Source organism: Lacerta agilis, chromosome 3 (genome assembly GCF_009819535.1).
Source record: "Lacerta agilis isolate rLacAgi1 chromosome 3, rLacAgi1.pri, whole genome shotgun sequence".
In the NCBI taxonomy this organism is placed as follows: Eukaryota; Metazoa; Chordata; class Lepidosauria; order Squamata; family Lacertidae; genus Lacerta; species Lacerta agilis.
The window spans coordinates 49437989-49457945 of NC_046314.1; the positions used below are offsets into that span (position 1 = coordinate 49437989).

Consider the following 19957-nt stretch of genomic DNA (forward strand, 5'->3'; position numbering starts at 1 on the left):
TGGCAAAGAAAGAAGCCACAATTTCTGGGGTTTTTCTAGAATTCAAGCCACTTCTGAGCATATTAAAGAGAAGTGTTATTAAAGAAAGGACAAGAAAGAAACCATAATTTTGGGGGTCAATCTACAATTCAAGCCACTTCTAAGGGTATTAAATGGAAACTATATTTGGATTTCAGTGAGCAAAATCCACAGTTCTTCCCTCGCCCCCACAAGTACAAAGCAGAAGATATTCCATTCTATTAAAATCCTCCGAAGATGTCAGATATGCAAGATGTTATTCAGGCTAGTTGCCAAGCTCTCCAGAAATACTCACCAACACTGTTCCTTCTTACTGCAACTTGCCCACAGATTGCACACCAAGGAAAAATCAACTTACAGTATGTGCTCTCAACTGGGTTCACGCTAGATGTATGACAGTTTCACTGCAACATCATGGTGATCATGCTGTTTGCTCTGTGTCAAAAGCAGTGACAGCACTGGGCTCTCCTGTGCCATATCACCCCACATGACAAGGGCCTTCCAGATGTTGAATTCCAACTCCTAGCAGCAGCATGGCCAATAGCCAGGGATGGTGGGAATTTGAGCCCAACAATATCTGAAGAGGCACAGCCTCTCTCTCCCAACCCCATATAGGATGTGATTCTGAGCTGGCACAGCTATTGAGGCAGACTTGGCTTTAAAATAAAAGCTTTTCACAAAGTATCCTAAGTGAGAGCTTTAAAAGAAGGGGAGATAAAGATGAGAAGTCCAGAGTTTGCCCCATAACATGGGTGGCATGAAATATATTTGGTGGACACGAAATCCTGAGCCACTCTTGACAGCGAAGTCTCAGCATGAATGTGTGTGTTAACATACTATGTACCTAGAACATAACTTAGGGGCATTAATTAAAATAGATCTGGTCTGAGTAAAATTTAGTTGACCACCACTCATAAAGTTGGGCACACTGAGATCCAGATCACTGACAGAAAGCAGCTGAACCCTAGAGCATGGACGTCTGCCAGCATGCCAGTGACAGCTTCCTTTTTGGGGCTAACCACAGCTTCAAGGGGGTGCTTCTTCATAAGGTTCATGGTGAGGGGGGAAAGCCTTGTCCTCCTTCCCCATGGTCCATGGCCCCAATCCTGGTCTTCCCTCCTCCCCTATTAATGTTATTTAGAATAAAACAACTGGACATATTAAATTTAATCCCACATTGAATGTTGCATCTGATTCGACCCTCAGGTAAAGGCATTCACATTACTACCTACCCAGTGTTTATAGCTGGAGATGCCAGAGACTGAACCTAGGGACTTCTGCCTTGCAAAACACATGCCTTACTACTGTGCTATGGTTTGTCCCCAGCTTCATTTTGGGGGCCTTCATTTTGAAAATGGCTACTGGTAATTGGCTAAAGATATTCTACTGATGGAGGGTTACGATACCAAATGTTTATTATTGAGAAAATAAAATGCAACATTGAATAAGTATTTTTGTTCCTATTCATAGTGTTTAAAATACTAAATAGGCATTAGAAAGAATGCAGAATCACCCTTTGAAACAGTATTAATATAAAACTGTGCATCAATATCATACTAGATAAGCTTTTCTACCTTATGATTTATATGAACAAATCCTAACAATGACCACAACTATCTTACCCATAATTATCTCTCTTCAGTACTACCATCAGAACCAAATAATCCTTGAGAAATGAGACAATAAGCAGGAACACATCCTAAGTCCAAGTGCTATACATACATAGAACAGATGCTTCTTTTTAAATAGCTATGATGAAAGTCCTCCTGGGCATTTTTTTTTAAACCTAGCACATGAGCATCATTATTCCAGTTCCTGTCACTGGTCAGCCTGGATACTTTCCCAGGCTTCTGTCTTAATTTGAGCTCAGCAACCTGATTAATAAGTACCGGTAACCCTATAAAAATATTTCATCATGTGTTATTCATTTTTTAAAAATCACACCAAGCTCCAATGCTGTTTTCATAATTCATGTGCCAAAGAGATTAAAAGAAAAACCTGGAGAGATCTTTTAGTCAGCAAGCAATGTGTAGTTTTCTCACTGAGGTCACATCCTTACTGTTGAGGTTGTGCATATGAGCGTACAGAAAAGCCATAAATATCTTTAAATAAATCACATACTTATGTCAAGGCACTAGTATGCCATGCTTAAGGTAAAGGTACCCTTGACAGTTAAGTCCAGTTGCGGACGACTCTGGGGTTGCGCCACTCATCTTGCTCTATAGGCCATGGGAGCCGGTGTTTGTCCGCAGACAGCTTCCGGGTCATGTGGCCAGCATGACTAAGCCGCTTCTGGCGAACCAGAGCAGTGCACAGAAACACCGTTTACCTTCCCGCTGGAGCGGTACCTATTTATCTACTTGCACTTAGACATGCTTTCGAACTGCTAGGTGGGCAGGAGCTGGGACTGAACAACGGGAGCTCACCCTGTTGCGGGGATTCGAACCGCCGACCTTCTGATCAGCAAGCCCTAGGCTCAGTGGTTTAGACCACAGCGCCATGCTTAGTGATATGGAAATGAATGTATGTTGCTTTTGCAGAGCAATCCTACTGAACGGTTGTGTAGGGTGAAAACTGATGGCAGAGGATGTAAGATATCCAAAGTCCTGATGAGCAGGCAGCAAAAGGGTAGAAGAGAGGGCAAAGTGGTGCTTGTGGTCCCCCCCCCTTGGGCTATTTTTTTAAGTTAAAAGATACATGGCATGTAACACTTATAAATCTCAGTTATATAGAGAAAACATCCTCTTCAGCATGCTGGAGATGGTGCAAGGTAATTGGCATGACTTTGCATATGTGATGGACATGGGAATTAGTGCAGCCATTTGGGGGAAAGGTTATTTACAGAAATAAGCAAAAGTATGAATCACAATGTACAATGCAACCCATGCCTAGGTTTATTAACAATTTTTTAAAGACACTCAAATTATTGCATAAGGAACTTATCACTTTTCTTCTGGTAGCAGCATGATTGCTCATAGCAAAAAGTATAAATAAAAATTTGGTAAGGACTGGATCATCTACACATCACACAATGGAAGCAGAACATATGGACAATTGCTTTATCTGAAAAACTAAGAGAGTACATGCCCTGAACAATGCAACTGATATGGACGATGTTGCTGTAATATGGCACCCTTTTATAAAGTATTCAAATGAACACTCTGATGACTGGCAACTACCACCTACACATATAGATTTATTACTCTTCTTTCCTGGGGGAGGGGGGGGAAACCAATTGTTTAGACACTAATATCTTCCACCTCTTTCCAAGCCTCTAACAAGAGTTACTAATTTCAGTCACCACACTAGGAAATTGATGAACAAAAAGTAGAATTATATGGGAAGTCCTATCCTCCAATGAGAAATCTGCAAGGATCATCTCTAGGGAGTTTTATATGCCATTGTCTGATATAACAAGGAGTAACATTATAAAAAAAAATCAGTCCTATGTGAAAAAGACACGGTACAAGAGATAAGAAACAGATGTGGTATGTCAGTCTCCACACTGTTACAAAATCATTTATATCAACCTTTTAAAAATAGTTATATCTGAACCATAACACAAGTTTGCATGATGCCATAGGAAATTTCTTTTTTAAGGCAAACCTTTATAATATCCCTCCCTTAGATTTTAGCTCCAAGGCTTTTAAGTACTTTGTAAAAGCCACAGCACAATAAGTGGAAGCTGTTTCAGAAATTAAACTGTCTAGTGCATTCCTTGCCTCAAGGCTCAGCTTGATTTCTTTCAAGACTTCTCATTATAACCCAAAAGTCTTCATGCAAAACTAAAATAAAGGAAAATAGAAAAGGAGGAAAATACTGCCCACACCAGTAACCAACTTTGTAAAATTATAGGTTTCCTATCTAAGTAGAAATTAAAGCAGAACAGTTGAAACAATTTAACGGGCACAACTACAAAAGCGTAAGATATAGAGTTACTTACCAGAATTTCCCCCCTGTAAACAGACCAAATTTTTATTCACCACATTTTTTCAAGAGCTTCTGTAAGACTGGTCCTGCAACAAAAGAGGGAATTGCTCAGTTATGTACTTCCATCATTATTTACTTACACAGTGCCGAACAACTCTGGTGTTTCTAACAAAACTCCTTTTATAACAATCTTTGGATTGGGCTGGAGCATAACACCAACACAGGGAGTTGACCTGTTTTTCAATTTTTAAAAAAATGCCAATATGGAGTTACCAACGACCAAGAGAGTAGAACCAGTGGGTGAAGGCATTGTCCAATCTTTCTTTCACAGTATTAATTTTTCCTCTGTGTAAAAGGTATACTTGAGATTACTTTGAGTGTTATTAACGAAACATAGGGTCTGTGATGAAACCAAAAATAATATACCCCTCAAAATTACAATGCCGACATAATTGGAATTTTCACATATTGTTAAAAGGCCCCATCCAGCAAAGAAAAGTGTTACAATAAATACAATTCATTCCTTCAGACCTGCTCAGTTATCGGCATGTTGCTGTTTCACATAGCAATAAAGTGTCTCAATCATATGCAACAAAGTAGTTTTAAGTATGGAGTCTGCAAATTGGTTTCCCACACTGCTGCAGTTGTATCTTTCTGCAAAGTTACAGTTTGCTGTAACAGGTTTACCCTTTATCGTTATACAAAATCACAAATAAGCAATACAATAAGTCCATGATCATAACTGGAAACAATTTTCCAGTTACTGAAGGCCTTACAAACAGACATGGCATTACTTGGGCACTGTAAGAAGTAAGAAGGGTAAAATGGACAGGTGCCACTATTTCACCAAAGTTAACTAATTTTTTTCATGACAGCTACTTGAGTTCTTTCCTTAGGCTATATACATAGACAGAACAGCTTGCAGTGCAGACAAGCAGCGCTGTCAGAACAATTTTTATGGCAATAATCATTGGGGAAAAGAAGAGCCTGTGTTTTGTGGTAGTCAGAGGCATAGGAAGGTCAGGTGGTACCCAGTGCGGAAAATTTCTTGTCACCCCCCCTCCATTGATTCCCCCCTGCAAAAATGGTTTTACGTTATTTCATATTTTCTTACAAAGGAATAATAACAAGTAATAATAATAAAAAACTTTTATTTATATCCCGCCCTTCCCGGCCGAAGTCGGGCTCAGGGTGGCTAACATCAGATACATAACATTGGTATAAAATCAAACAATAATTAAATTACCTCCTAAAAACATCTCAAAAGCAAATTAAAGTCTAATTAGATGGCTTTCCACAGGGTTAGGGTTGGGAACAGTAAGTGCTCCACTGAACTGAAATTTCAGCCTTCATGACATAGGAAAACAGCCAAGTAAACAGCTATTTTGGTGGAGGAGGGTCAAGATATTAACCAATACGCATGACATTTCATATATACCGTATATACTCGAGTATAAGTCGACCCAAATATAAGCCGAGGCACCTAATTTCCCTACAAAAATGTGGGAAAGCTTATTGACTCAAGTATAAGCCGGTTCACCTTTGCCACTGTGGTAGAGGAGGAACGAGCAGCCCAAAGCAGCCCTTTGGGCTGCTCCTTCCTCTTCCTCCTTTGCTGCTGTGGAGCTCACCCCGTCGCAGGGTTTCGAACCGCCATTCTTCTGATCAGCAAGCCCTAGGGCTCTGTGGTTTAACCCACAGTGCAATGTTCCCTTGTGTTATACAGAGAAGGCTGGGATCCTGTCCTGTTTAAGCAGGAGCCAGGGAAAGTGAGCACCTGTGGTGTTTTAATACATCCTTAACTGATAGGCTTTCTGCCTTCTGGGGTCTAAAGTTTGCATTTATGTGAGCAGTTCAGGAATGGAACAAGCTGCCTGGGGAGAGTAAATAACCACCGTTCTTGTACACTTCTTAAGGAATGGTTGACTTGAGTATAAGCCGAGGGCAGCTTTTAAAGCACAAAAAGTGTGCTGAAAAACTAGGCTTATACTCAAGTATATACGGTAGCTATATAATCCCTAGTATAGTAAGATAAGACCTTTGGAGCAGGCATAATTTTTTTTTTTAATGAACCACCCTAGTAGAGCAGTAATTGTTCCTTGATAATTTATCACCCCCTCCATTATGGAACATGGTGCGGTCCGCCCCCTACGCCCCCCCCTTGCTACGCCCCTGGTGGTAGTATAATATCTGAGAAACAGAGCAAGCAAGATCTTGGAGTGGTTGGAGAAAGAGGTACAATGCCATTGAATGCCTGAAGACTAAGGAAGAGAACAGAGGTACAGTACATTCTCTACAGTTAGTTCAAAACTGTTTCCTCAGCATTGAGAAAAGGATAACAATTGTGTTTAAGGTACATATGACTAAAGACCGAAGGCATAATCCTGCTTGGCCTACACAAAGGCCCAGTTCACACAAACTATTAATTAAACATAGTTTTAAATCAACTATGCTTTAATGTGAATTAGCAGAGTACTTGTTCCCAGGGCGCACCTCCTGCTACTGCCATGAAGCAAAGCAGTCTCTGTGTCATGGGTAGGCAAACTAAGGCCTGGGGGCCGGATCTGGCCCAATTGCCTTCTAAATCTGGCCCATGGACGGTCTGGGAATCAGCATGTTTTTACATGAGTAGAATGTGTCCTTTTATTTAATATGCACCTCTGAGTTATTTGTGGGGCATAGGAATTGGTTCATCCCCCACAAAAAAAATATAGTCTGGCCCCCCACAAGGTCTGAGGGACAGTGGACCGGCCCCCTGCTGACCCCTGGACTCTGTATCATCTGGGAGAGTTGTGTCATCTCAACCCAGGCTTATGGTTTGCTTTTCCCAAACAAACCATGAGTGGTGAGTCAAGAACAGCCTATGGTTACCACATGTAGTTTGTTGGGGCAGAATCAACCCAGAAGCCCAGGTTTTGATAACATTGGTTTGGTTTGTTTATGGTACGGAAACAGCAGCAGTGCAGAAGGAGCACCATGGGGACATCTGTACACCGTGTACTAGCAAGCTTCTTATTCACATTAAACCATTGTTTGTTTCAAACTGTAGTTTAATTTGACCTGTGAACCAGGCTATAGACCAGCTTCTTTTCTCACCCATGCCTACTCCACATATGCTCTGCCACAGCTCAACTATTCATTTCAAGCAGAGGCTCTCTTGATATGCACCATAAAGCAATCCAGGAAAAAAAAAACATTTTCCTTAAGCTCCTACATGCAATACTGTTACTCTGAAAAGTGCCCTATTTATTTCCCTCTCCCCTGGAAAAATGTATTGCTGACTTTAAGAAAAAAAAATATTATGGCAGTGAACAGCTTAAGATCAACAACAAAAACCCAACCCGAAAGTACAAAATTCATCACAAAAAATCAGTAAATCAGCTTATTACACCAAATAACACATCTCATGGAAAGTGTGGATGTTTCCATAGAAGCCACGAGGCAAGCATGGCGTTTCCTTGAAGTGAATATTCATTATACAATCTAGAGTGTGAGGAGAGCTGTGGCAGCTCAGTACCTAGTGCAGATGTTGGGGAGGCAAGAGGTATAGTGGTCTCTAAATATATCTCAGGGTATGGTCTGAATGAAGGCACATGAGAGATTGCCTGGGAACCACATGTATTTCCACCTTGCGTTCCATGACGAAAGAAAGGCAGGATATGAATGTAAATACATAAATATACAAGACAAATAAATAAATAAAAAACTGAGTCTCTGCATGAGTGGCAAGAGTGCTTCACAGGGGTGTTTTTTAAAATATATTTTGAATGGCATATGTAAAAAGAGTTCTATTATCTATGTTTTAATGATACACACACCTACCCACCTACACACACACACACACACATGCAAGTTATGACTTCATCCCACATTAGCATGCCCTGCAATTAAGATCCTCCTTGGACGCTAGTCTTTGGGTCCCTCTTTAGATGTTAGGCAGGTTGTAACCTGTGACAGCTGCCCTGCCTGTGACACTCTCTCCCCAGGGAGGTTTGCAGTATCTTCTGGGTATCAGGTAAAGACTCTTGGGGTTGGGGGCAGATCTTTTTATTGCTGGCTTTTACAGTGTGTTTTAACATGACCTGCAATCGTTTGCATCCTAAGAACCACAAAGTGAATGTTTGAATTGTGCAAAATGATAATTTCCCTCATGCAAAATGCCTCTGTCTGATTTTGGATAATTCCTTCTTCCAACACCTGCTCCCCATGCCATTCTCATGCTGTTCAGGAACCTTTTCACAGCACAAAGGGGAGGGTGTTCAGAGGGAAAGGAAAAACCCCTTCCATGAGCTTCTGTCTATTTTTTCTTCTTCAAATCTAAGCCATTGTTTTTCTGCTGGTCTGTTTTATTTTGGTTTTTTTATGTATTATGGTCGTGTTTAAATAATATGTTGGCTATGGTTGAATCACATGCTCCTAGAGGCATTGCTTTGTAAGAATGAAGTAGAAAGATTTTATTTTTGTACTTGATTTTTGTTTCAAGCACTCAAAAACAGTGATCAACAAATTATGATGCTGTAATTTAAGAACGTGCGGCACAATCCTATGCATGGTTATACTCAGAAGCAAAACCCCCTGTATTCAGGGATGTTCATCCCCTAACATATTGGACTTGTTTTTTCTGAAATACTAGTAGCAAGACTAGTAGTTTTTTTAAAAAAACATTATGCTGATAAACCAATAATAATGTACAGAAGTGAGAGCTGGACCATCAAGAAGGCTGATCGCCGAAGAATTGATGCTTTTGAATTATGGTGCTGGAGGAGACTCTTGAGAGTCCCATGGACTGCAAGAAGATCAAACCTATCCATTCTCAAAGAAATCAGCCCTGAGTGCTCACTAGAAGGACAGATCCTGAAGTTGAGGCTCCAGTACTTTGGCCACCTCATGAGAAGAGAAGACTCCCTAGAAAAGACCCTGATGTTGGGAAAGATGGAGGGCACAAGGAGAAGGGGACGACAGAGGATGAGATGGTTGGACAGTGTTCTCGAAGCTACTAACATGAGTTTGGCCAAACTGCGAGAGGCAGTGAAGGATAGGCGTGCCTGGCGTGCTCTGGTCCATGGGGTCACGAAGAGTCGGACATGACTGAACGACTGAACAACAAAAAAACCAATAGAGTGATATCTGATTTGTTCAGCAAACTATAGAGTGGGCACATAAATTAAATATGAAAAGAGCTGCGGTGTATGTACAGAAGAAACAATAAGTAATGTATTCTTACAGACTGATGCTGATTCACTTATTTTTGGGAGGTCAGATTACTATTTCAGAGTTATTTTGTGATAGATCAGTACTGAAGTAGATAGAAAACTCAGAAATATATAGATATATATATTATAAGCCAATGTCTGCATTTTTACTGTCCACCACTCCCAGCTATAAACACTAAGGAGAAAGAATTTTCCCATGTCTAATAGATTTGAAAACCAAGGCGACAACTATATTTCCCCCTGACCTAGAATCCTTCTACCCCCAAACAACAGTGAAAGGAAAGTCTAAAGATAAATGAGATGTTTTATTACTTGATTTCATTCAGATCACATTATGCAAAGCAGAAAACAATAATTACTGGAATTTCTTATTTCCCTTTGACTTCTTCCTGCTCTGCTCAGAAACTCTAATAAATCTGCAAAGAATTATCTTGCTTATGTTAATTAGCTGGTTAGCTACAGAGTAGCTCAGCTTTTGCAAAAGAAAAATGCTTCCATAACTGCCAATGAAATTGGTTAGATAACCACACACTTTTATTTATTTTAAAAAATTGAACTAATTGGAAGAAAAGCCAAATACAGTATGATATATTCAGATTCCAAGAGGCAGCCCTTACAGTGGTACCAAGATATTTTGTTTGCAGGTCTGGGCCATGCTAATGCAGACATAGCTGTCAACTTTTCCCTTTTTTTAAAGGGAAATTCCCTTATTCCGAATAGGATTCCTCACAAGAAAAGGGAAAAGTTGACAGCTATGAATGCAGAAGATACTGGGTCAGATGTAATGCTCCAGGCATCATAAACCATGGTTTATGAAACCAGGAACATGCACAGGGCTCACATGTGCTCCCCTCAAAATGTGGAACCATGGTTTAATGTTGGTAAATTAACCAGGATAGTTCTTCCAAGCTTAATAAAATATGGTTTTTAAATCTGGAATGGAAAACTGAAACCATGAAACGCTGAAGGCCACTGAATCTGATTTAAGCAACTCTGACACATAGCCCCCAGGGTCCCTTCCAACTCTACAATCCCATGATGCTATGAAGCAACTCTAGCTCAATGAGTTCCTCTGCCCCTTCCTCCTCTCTCCCGAACTCTGGATTTGGAATATTAATCAAGTTGAAGCATTCCCTTATATTATTTCTATTATTATGTATTGTAAATCATTTGTATTGCTACCAAATGATGATGCAAATGAGTGCTCTAATTGTAATTATTTTATCTATGTTATGTTTTTATTGTTAGCCACCTTCAGTGCTTAGTGTGGGAAAAAAAATCACAAGCTATCTCTGGGAATACAGTTATCAGTTTTTGCTGTTATGTTGCTACTCATTTTATGGGTAGCAGCTAAAAACAGTCTGGAAGAAGCAGTGACATGGACAGATCAATATTTGTTCCCCAAAATGGTATTATTATATTGTTGTGATTATTTATTCCATTTTTGAATCATTTCCTATGAAGCATTTAAAGTGATTTTGCAAAACGATTAAAATATATAAACAATTGCATACATAATAACAAGTTCAAATCCAATGTGAATACAAAAAGAATTTTCCAACTAGAGGGCACCAACAGATGCTGAAAAGAGAAACGTAATCGTAACTATGAGAGATGCTTAGCAGAACTGGAAAGGCTTGGGCCCTTTATGATTCCAACAGATATATGTTGCTTTTGTTGTTCAGAAGGGTCGTTACAGATCCGTGTCCGACTCTTCGTGACCCCATGGACCAGAGCACGCCAGGCACTCCTATCCTTCACTGCCTCCCGCAGTTTGGCCAAACTCATTTAGTAGCTTCGAGAACACTGTCCTAAACCATCTCATCCTCTGTCGTCCCCTTCTCCTTGTGCCCTATGTTGCTTTAACCTATTATTATTATTAGACCTTTAGATTGCCCTTAATTCCAAGGATTCCAGAGAAATGACAAAGCAATACAAAAAACCAGCTCACATTAAAATAAAAATTGATGGACAATTGAAACAGGATGGCTAACCTCTCCGGATATTACTGACTACAACTCCCATCAGCAGCAATACAGCATGACCAGGAATGATGAAAGCTGTAGTCTGGCAACATCTGGAGGGCCACAGGTTTTCCATTCTTGCTTTAAAACAGTAATTGCAATAATTAAGGTTCTATAATATGAAAAAAGCCCAAAACAAAAGGAAGGATCAGTAGGGTGACTCCAAACACAGCAATCAGGACTCTTCTGAGGGAAATTATCTCTTTCCCAAGCATCAGCAAACTGTACATCACAACAATATTACTAGATACAGCAAGTCTAGACAAGCCAGATCTTTCTCCTGACAATGCAAAACGTTATTGTGGTGAAATCAAGATAGCAAGACAAACTACTTGCCTTGTTTTGGGTAGATGTCAGGTGCTATCACGTAGGATAGTTTTCATATGACAAAAATGCACCCTTGAAAAACAAAGAGATACTATACATATCTTAACCGCATCTAAGAATTGCAATGATAAACATTTCATAATAATGATCATGTTTGAGATCAAGTGGCACACGACTGTATCACATAATTAAGTGGTGAGGAACTGGTCATGGATGAAATGGGGCCTGCAAATGAACAGAAGCACACTACTGAATCATGGCCTTAAAATAAATAGAAGAAATGTCTATCTAACCTTCTCTTAAGTGGCTTCAGAGTACCACAGATACTGCCAGAAACACATGAAAATACCAGGCATGTTTTATAGTATCCTTCTTACTCCAGGTAGCACTACGGCTTCCAGTCATAGACAGTTGCAAGTATGTAGGAGTCGGCAAGAAAGTGAATGAGAACCCGAAATCTCAGTGGCAGAGCAAGTCTCCAGGCTGCCTGGGGTGGGTGTGTGGATCTGCGTTCACAGCATTGTGCATTGGTTAATTCTGTCAAACAATAAAGCAGCAGACAGGCAGTTTGAGCCAGGATACACACCCAAGGCATGTGCCTGTAATCAATAAAGTTGTGGCCTGTTTTATATCCCAAGTAGTTGTCCTCTGTTTATTTGCAATTTCACCATGCCTTGGCCCACCAGCCGTTGCTTTACTGTGCCTGGAGCCCACAACATCAGTCTCACATACTACATGCCACATCACTTTTGAAGTTCAATAGTGCTTCAGAATCAGTTTATGCTACAGCATGACGGATGGATGTTGCTTTTCCAAGAAAACTCCTGAGTCCTGAAGGACACACAAGCCCTTAGGCATGCCTCAAGTAGCTCCCCTAATTGCCACTGTTACCTCCTAGCTGTGCCTTGCAATTCTGAACAATTCAATCTGTCAAAAAATTGCTAATATTTAAGCATTCAAATTCAGTGGTCTGATTAAGAAATTAAGAAAACAAAACATTCAAGCAAGGGGCTATGCTTTGGCTGCAGAATATATTTGTATTCATTAGATTTGAGATGAACTATTTTGTTGCTGTTTTTAGAGCTTTTTAAATTGCATATTATAAACGGCAGTGTTGAAATTGGGATGGGGAAAGTATTGCTGCCTGTGGCATGTATACTAATCCCACTGTTCTCTCTGGTCACAACTTTTTGGTAGGTTTTTTTTAAAAAAATCTGCAGAACATGTCTGGCCAAGATAGCAGCAGGTCAAAATAAATGAGGATGTATACCATGAGAAACAATGCTTCCCTCACACTGTGTTCAACTTTCTTAAACTACTGTTTGACTCCAGTTAGAAACGAGTGTCTTATCATTCATGAGAATGAAAGTTTTAATAATTCCTTGGGTAAAAAAGCATTAGTTCTAGCATAATACAAAAAATAGCAGGCCAGGAATCCTTCAAGAATATAACCCACAGTCTTCCAAACAATTCCATAATAAAAAACTTCATACCAAATGTTTCAGACTGTAGCCAGGAGGCTACCAAAGTTAACAGGAAGACAGTTGCCTTCTAAACTTGTCACAAACTGTGTACAGAGTTAGATCAAATTGAAAGCACGCTCAGGGGTCACAGAATGCCGACCAGCCATTGTGGCACACTAAACGATTCATGGCAAGTTCCACTTGCCTCCATTTTTATTCAGATATCGTCTCTTTACACTGAATGAAAGAAACACAAGTCAACAACCCCTGCTTTCTCTTTAAAATCATTTTAGCTGCTGATCCCCCTCCTCCAACCACAACAAATATTGAAACTGAGACAAGATCAGGGATTGATGTTATTCCCAAACAACTGATCATGTAAACACTGTCAAGACTGTTAATTCATTTGTTTAAATTTATAGTATGCCTTATGTGAAAGTCGAACCTAGAAATCATAACTCCTTACAAGATAGCTAAGCTAACTGCATTACAAATAATTCACTATATAGTCTTCCCTGGTTGCCCTTGAGGAGGCAAGAGCTCACACTGAAACAGGCACATACTATGAGGCAGCACATACCAGGCATTTTGCAGATGGGAACAAAAACCCCATTTATAGGATTCTTTCAATGAATGAACTTATGTCAATAGAGTGAGTTGTTTATAGCATGAACCGTACTTGGTGACTGCCCTTTTTAAGGAATCACATTTCACAACTTGAAAACTATTTTGAAAATAACTTACAACTTACAAGTTCTTGTTCCATTACACATATTCTACCACCAGCAGACACAGAATCTCACTGTGTTTCCAGCAAAACTGTGCTGAACACAGCAGCATTCTTATACTTGCACAGTATTATCAATTATTTTTCATATCAGAGCTGATTGCTTAGGACTGTCTCTGTTGTGTTCTAATCAGGGAAAATATTTTGCTGCAGTATCTACTGCAGTTACTACTAGTCTATCAGCCACACAGTTCATATGGTCCACAGATCAAGTGCTCAGTACAAATCACTTTCCAAGAGCAGAAGAAAATCATTGTCCACTTGCACATACTAATTCAAAAAATTTAAATGCATTTTTCAGGCCATTTCATTCCCTTAAATCTACTAAGGATTTAATCAAATTTAAAACGATTTTCTGTTTTTGCAGAGAGACTCTCTCTCTTCTCTGTGTCTCTCTGTGTGTGGGTGTGTAGAGAAATTCTCTACCTCACAAGCCAAGCTTTTTTCTTCATGTAAGAAAGAACAGCAGAAGCCTTTGTCTTTTGTTCAAAAAAGAATTGCAGAAGCAGAGCTCTGAAGATGCACTGGGGCTGCTAGAGTTACAAGACTCCAGTTGCTAGATCACAGACATAGGCTCAGACCAAGGTATAGTAACTCTGATTGTGTTCAGATGTTGCAATACAGAGCGGCCACTGGAAACATATTACCTTCTGTTCTCAATATCTATTCTGGTTCTCAAACACTGCAGAAATGATGGTATTTATTTGCTATTAACATCTACATCATTTAGTACCAGGCTATCTTAAGAACCACCATCTCTCCATACACTTTAAGATCATTAGAGGCGGTCCTGTTAAGAGTACCCTTTCCTTCAGATAATGGTCCTTCCTGGTGGTTCCCCTCAGGCGATGGGATGTACTAAAGACACTCACTGGGTCCACTTTCTCTTGGCATGTATTTCAATTCAGCCTTTTTTCTGATTAATATGTTGTTTGGCCTTTAAATTTTTAAAAAACCACTATATTATTTGCATGAATTGTAAGGTAAAAGGTAAAGGACCCCTGGACGGTTAAGTCCAGTCAAAGGCGATTATGGAGTGCAGTGCTCATCTTGCTTTCAGGCCAAGGGAGCAGGCGTTTGTCTACAGAAAGCTTTCCGGGTCATGTGGCCAGCATGACTAAACCGCTTCTGGTGCAACAGAACACCATGATGTAAGCCAGAGAGCACGGAAACGCTTTTTACCCTGTAACTTTACTTGGAGCTTTACTGTTATTTAAGTGTAATTTCATTCTGAGGGTTTGGGTTTTTTTTTACAAACAACAAGATGAGCTTTGTTGAATATCAGAATCATGAATTGAAAGTATGAAGTTGCATTACACCAACTCTGACCATTGTTCCACCCTCCTCTGTACTGTCTGTTCTAATTGGTATCACCTCTCCAAGGTCTTGGGTCAAGTCTTTCCCAGGCTGGTATCTGTGATCCTTCTAACTGGGGATCCTGGGAACTGAACCTGGAGCATTTTGCAGGCATGTCATGTGTTCTTCCCCTTCCCTTCCCTTCTGATGTCAGGCAAGCAGCCTGACTGAAATAGAAGCCTTTTCTGATATTATTTAGAAAGCCCATTTAGAGCTGTGCTTCAAAGTAGTTCATTAGAACTACCTTCCCTCATCTACACCACTGAGTATCAGGGCTAAAGCATGTCCACAAGCAGTAGATTTAAGCTAAGCAGTAGGTTTAAGAATTGCATTTCACGTTATTTGTAGCAGTGTTACCATGAGCCACCCCGACTCAAGACTGAACTACACCCTACCATTCCTTAAAATATTGAGTGCTTAAGAAACATAAGAGCAAAATGTCTGTCCATGTTGCAAGTCCAAAATTCCTGTTGCTTTGAAGGAGAACATATATTATCCAATATTTTGAAATTGTAATTCAAAAAATACAGTAATCTACTTACATTTACAACCAGCATTAGAAATTTTTGTGGACTGCAATTCACATTTGGATCCAAGACAATTCATGTACTTATTGTGCCTATGGCTGGCTTCTTACTTCTTGCTAGGTTGATGTTTTTCATCAGCCTAGACTCAAGAGCGTTTGTGGTTCGCACAGAGTGCTCTGTCACAATGTGATACATTTCCTGTCTGGAAAGCAATTCGGCACAGGAAAGAGTGTTAAAACCCACAAAGTACAACGTGATGACTGAATATCTGCCTACACACCTTGTGCGCCGCAATCCCAGAGTCGGACATGACTGGACCTAATGGTCAGGGTCCCTTTACCTTTACCTTACACCTTGTGCACATACGTGTTGTGCCTGCAAAGACACAACTGCATGCAGTTTACTGGCTCCTATAAATCTTGCATACAGTAAAATAGGTAAAAAGGTAAAGGACCCCTGGACAGTTAAGTCCAGTCAAAGGCGACTATGGGGTTGCGATGCTCATCTCACTTTCAGCTGAGGCAGCCGGCGTTTGTCCACAGACAGCTTTCCAGGTCATGTGGCCAGCATGACTAAACCACTTCTGGTGCAACGAAACACCATGATGGAAGCCAAAGCACATGGAAACACCCTTTACCTTCCCACCACAGCCATGTGATTATCACACATGGCATCCCTACACATTGGGATTTCAATTTTCCTTCACTGAAGCTTTCTACGCAGCTTCCTTCACTGTCTACACAGAACATACATTTTTGATGACATGCCTCAGCATGCCACTGCCCAATCCAATTCTGCTTATTTGTACCGCAGCCCCGAAAAGCCTTTTGTGCCCATGACAAAATATTCTGTGCACATGGACAAGTCCTAGAGCCTTCCTAGTTAAATGGTACTGTAGTGTATAGGGCCATCAAAGCTCAAGTTTTGGGAATGCATATTGTGTGCTTTCAGATATTTATTTTCCTTGCATGTATTGGACATACAGCTATAAGTAATGATGACAAACAAAAGGTTTCATTTGTTAATGTGATTTTATTTCAGGCCTTGCTTCAGAGGAAGGAAACCTTGGGGAGCTACAATATTTACTCTGAAGTTCAGAATGCTGACATGTAGCAAATGTTCCACAAAACGGCTTCTCAATAGCTAAATTCCCTATAGGGAGCCAGCATCAACATGGTGTTTGAAGATTCGTCCCTCACATACTCTCTCCAAAAAAGAAAAGGAAAAGTGTCGGAGCAAGCAACTGTGAGTCCCAGCTGTTCAAACCGTTCATTTTTCATAGCAATCCTATTCTTAGTCTAGAGCTCAATGGCATGAAAAGAAATATTGCCTGAAAGAGATTACTTTTCTATGGCAGCAACACTAAGCACAGTTACTTGAAAACTCGGTGTGGCTTACTTCAAGTTAGACATGCAAAGGATCATGCTGTAAAAATGCAATTAACTCTGTGAAACCAATCTATAAAACTTATTGGTTGCTTTTTTAATGTCATAGTAATATTGGATTCATAGTGTCTACTTGCTGACAGATGCCTAATGGACAAAATACAATCCTACCAGGGTCTTTTTCTCCTCTAAGCAGCTGGACGCATTTTCATGTGTCCAAATATCCTTTGGCACTTCCTGGCACTGTAGTACTTTTAAAATGTACTCAATAGGTTTCTGTTACAGACCTTCTATGTAACATAGACTACATCCCCACTCTTCTCTACAATGTGTTAATTGTTACCCCTCTGCTGCATAACTCTAAATGGCACAACTGGCAAATTACTGTCTTGGTAAATAAGGTTGTTGTTTTAAAATTCAAATTTTGCTAGGAAATAAACAGGCGGCATAGGACGCGCAAACATAATGAGTACAACTTAGTAGTTGTATGTGTAAGGCCCATATATGATAGATAAAGAAATAAATATTATCTTGTATACATAAGTATTTTCTGACATTCTGTCCATTTCCCCCAACACTCCAGGAAAGAAAGCCCAATATGGGGCCTTACAGATTGGAGCAGGCTTGGGTCTGATTGCCAATGGTTGGGGGCTGTTCCAATGATGCCATCAACTGCTTATATATATATATATACTTCATCTATATGCTTAAGGCTAGTGGTAGTTTGCTTGCTTGCTTGTTTTTTGTAATGCTGAATTTATTCTGTGTCTGCTAAACTGTTTATTTTTGTTACTTTGAATTTACTGACATGCTCCATATTTTGAAGTTTTACTTGCCAACTAGGAATCAGAAACTTAGGTATCTTTAATGGGGTGCAAAGTTTATGGCAAACAGAGAAGTAACAGGACAGCAAATTAGACCCATATCGCTCCTGAACATGAATTGTCTCCTTATTTGTCTTAATTCTGTGTAAAGTTATGTTGACAATGAACTTAGACATAGCTAACACTGTTTAGAATTAACAATACAGGCAACTCTCAATTTATGTGATGGTTACGTTTCAAGGCACTGCGTGTTTGAGTGAAATCATGTATATTTGAAGCACCATTAAAAAACCCTGTAAACACCCCATTTTGCTCCTGCCCTGTGACACTTTTGGGTGACTTCCAGGTTTGGCAAAATGTGCCTAAAACAGTCACTGCCTGTAATGCCTAAGCTTGGTGTTAATGTAACCCTTAGTCATAGCTAGCTATAGTTAACTTGGGGTAGGGTAATTAGAAGTGGTCAAATCTTTACTTCACTTTCTTCCCAGAAAAACAGCTGTTTTACCCAACCATGTTAAAGGACGACTTTTGGTGAGTGAATGAAGAGACTGCCAAAAACCACGATGATTGTAGAGTGCAAAATATTGCTGTTAGTATCTATCCTGACACAGCTCTACGAACTAAAAATGGGATTAGAAGGAATTAGAAAAGCAACACAGGAGTTACAGGAAATTAGTATAATGGTGTGTAGCACTCCAACCAACAATGTGGTGGAATACAGATAGCTGTACTGAATACAGGAAATGTTAATTTACAGCTGAAGCAGCATAACAACAGACTTCTCTTGGTTTTGTAGTGGTTTGGTAGCCTCTTTGTGTAAGAGAGCTTTATCTAAACTTCTGATACACACTGTGAAGACAAAACTGGGTTCAACAGTTTTCCTGCCATAGCTGATTTAAAATGGTTGCAGAGAGTCACCCAAACTAGACTCTGATGATCTCCTGCAGGCCCCCACCTTCTCTTGTGACACCACCTGTCTGTTCCTAATCACCCTATTTTCAGCTGCAGAAAACTTTCTGGAAAAGCAAAATTTTCCATTTTATGAGTTCACTATTAATAATAAATGAATGCCCACTGCAAAATACAATATTAAAAGTAAAAGAAACATTTCAAAATAAATGTGTCTCTAGGGCATTTTCCAGTGCAAACCGAAATTTTCTGATGCAAAGTACAGTACCATATGCACAATTTCCATTCAAAATTTTATGGAAACCCACATCTCTGCTCCTTCCTCAGCTTGTTTGAGGTGTCCTCCTCTCCACTGTCATAATCAACTTCACAACACTTCTTAATTGCCGTGCCTATTTTTCTTGGCAGAGAGGATGGTGGCTTAAAGGGAACTTTCATCCTGTGTTCCTTCTACTGCAGCACTGGATACCTTTTTGGCTCCACAGACCAATTTTAGCATGTGTGCAGGTGTACCTACCTGTTCATCACCTGACATCAAAATAACAACAGGTGACTGGATGCTCTGAAGTCCCAAAGTAGGGACCTCTAGCAGGCTTCTGCTCTACTGCCTATCATCAGATGAATTCTGCTTTCCATTGCAAATACGCAACCAGGAGCACACCCAAATGTGCACTGGCAGCTGCATCTCTATGAGCATGGTTTGATGAATATGGCCTTGTGGGCCAAATCTGAAGTCCTGTCAAGCCAAGTATGGCCTGTGGATCTGAGGGTCCCCACCACTGTTCCATTGGGATGGGCCTGACAATGGGTCTAACACATCTGGCTACTGTCAGCCAAGGCAGCACCGGTCAAAGCATGGCAATGGCAACACTTTAGGTTGAGGGGGGGGTATATACACTATCTACCTTTGCAGAGGATTCAGCAAATCAAACACTAAGGAATATGTTGCCATATCTGAAGGGAAGAGATAAGAGAAAATCACACCTGTTGTTTCCACTGTGTGCCAGGCCTTATGGACAGCTGTGAGGGACCAAATATTAACACCCTACTCTCCATCATATTATGTCCTCATCTTAAAGATATCTGATGGCAAGGAATAAAGGGACAAGACACCACAGATATAGTGTGAGAAAATCTTGCAAGTTCTGTTCATGTTATTCACCTTGCAATGATATACAACTCCTTGAAAACTAG

At 40.1% G+C, this 19957-nt stretch overlaps 1 protein-coding gene across 6 annotated transcripts in view; it reads right to left on the reverse strand.

Moving 5' to 3' along the window:
* The window catches only part of FYN (FYN proto-oncogene, Src family tyrosine kinase), a 108748-nt gene that overhangs the window by 53324 nt on the left and 35467 nt on the right, over positions 1–19957 (reverse strand). For 5 of the 6 annotated variants that reach the window (XM_033143623.1, XM_033143621.1, XM_033143620.1 and 2 more), the window contains exon 2: positions 3962–4034. The exons of the other annotated variant lie outside the window; for it this stretch is intronic. The gene's annotated coding sequence lies outside the window, so the exon portion shown is untranslated. The remainder of the gene's footprint in view (positions 1–3961; positions 4035–19957) is intronic. 6 annotated transcript variants of the gene reach the window in all.